The sequence below is a fragment of the Galeopterus variegatus genome, unplaced genomic scaffold (assembly GCF_000696425.1).
Source record: "Galeopterus variegatus unplaced genomic scaffold, G_variegatus-3.0.2 Scaffold40006, whole genome shotgun sequence".
Taxonomy (NCBI): Eukaryota; Metazoa; Chordata; class Mammalia; order Dermoptera; family Cynocephalidae; genus Galeopterus; species Galeopterus variegatus.
In genome coordinates this window covers 5,710-6,185 of record NW_007766117.1, presented here as the reverse complement: position 1 = coordinate 6,185, position 476 = coordinate 5,710, and the positions used below count along the sequence as shown (strand labels likewise).

Sequence of the window (476 nt, the reverse complement as noted above, 5' to 3'; positions counted from 1 at the left end):
TGTAGCCTTTAGTTCTTGCCTTGGCAGGCTAGACCTATCAGAATACACCATAACGTATCCTAATGATTCCAGGTCATCTTGGTAACTCTGCTCGATACCAAGATGTGCACTGATGCTAGCATGTCGGGCAGTGCCAGTGAGGTTTTTATGCATTCTGTATGGCATGTATTGTCTCTACCTGTTGTCTCTGTACTTTTTGGCCAAACCAGTAAGGAATAACTTATTATAATGACACCCAAGACCCATTAAGAAGTTATCTGATTTAGTGTCTCTGTGTACAAAAGTCTTTGTATGCACTATTCAATTCTACTGATTATCCGATCAGCTAACATACCTAATTTTCACTATGAACCTTCTTGAACATAAATTGAAGAGGTCTTCGAGGCCGGGTCCTGGAGGATCCATAACTAGCACATTATAGAGTTTTTTCCTGATCATACCACTGTGTGTTGGGGATGCCAACCCCACCTTGAAGA

At 41.4% G+C, this 476-nt stretch overlaps 1 pseudogene; it reads right to left on the bottom strand.

Annotated features, from left to right (window-relative positions):
* Positions 1–6: 6 nt before the first annotated feature.
* Positions 7–475, bottom strand: LOC103584052 (annotated as a pseudogene).
* Between the last annotated feature and the right edge of the window lies 1 nt (position 476).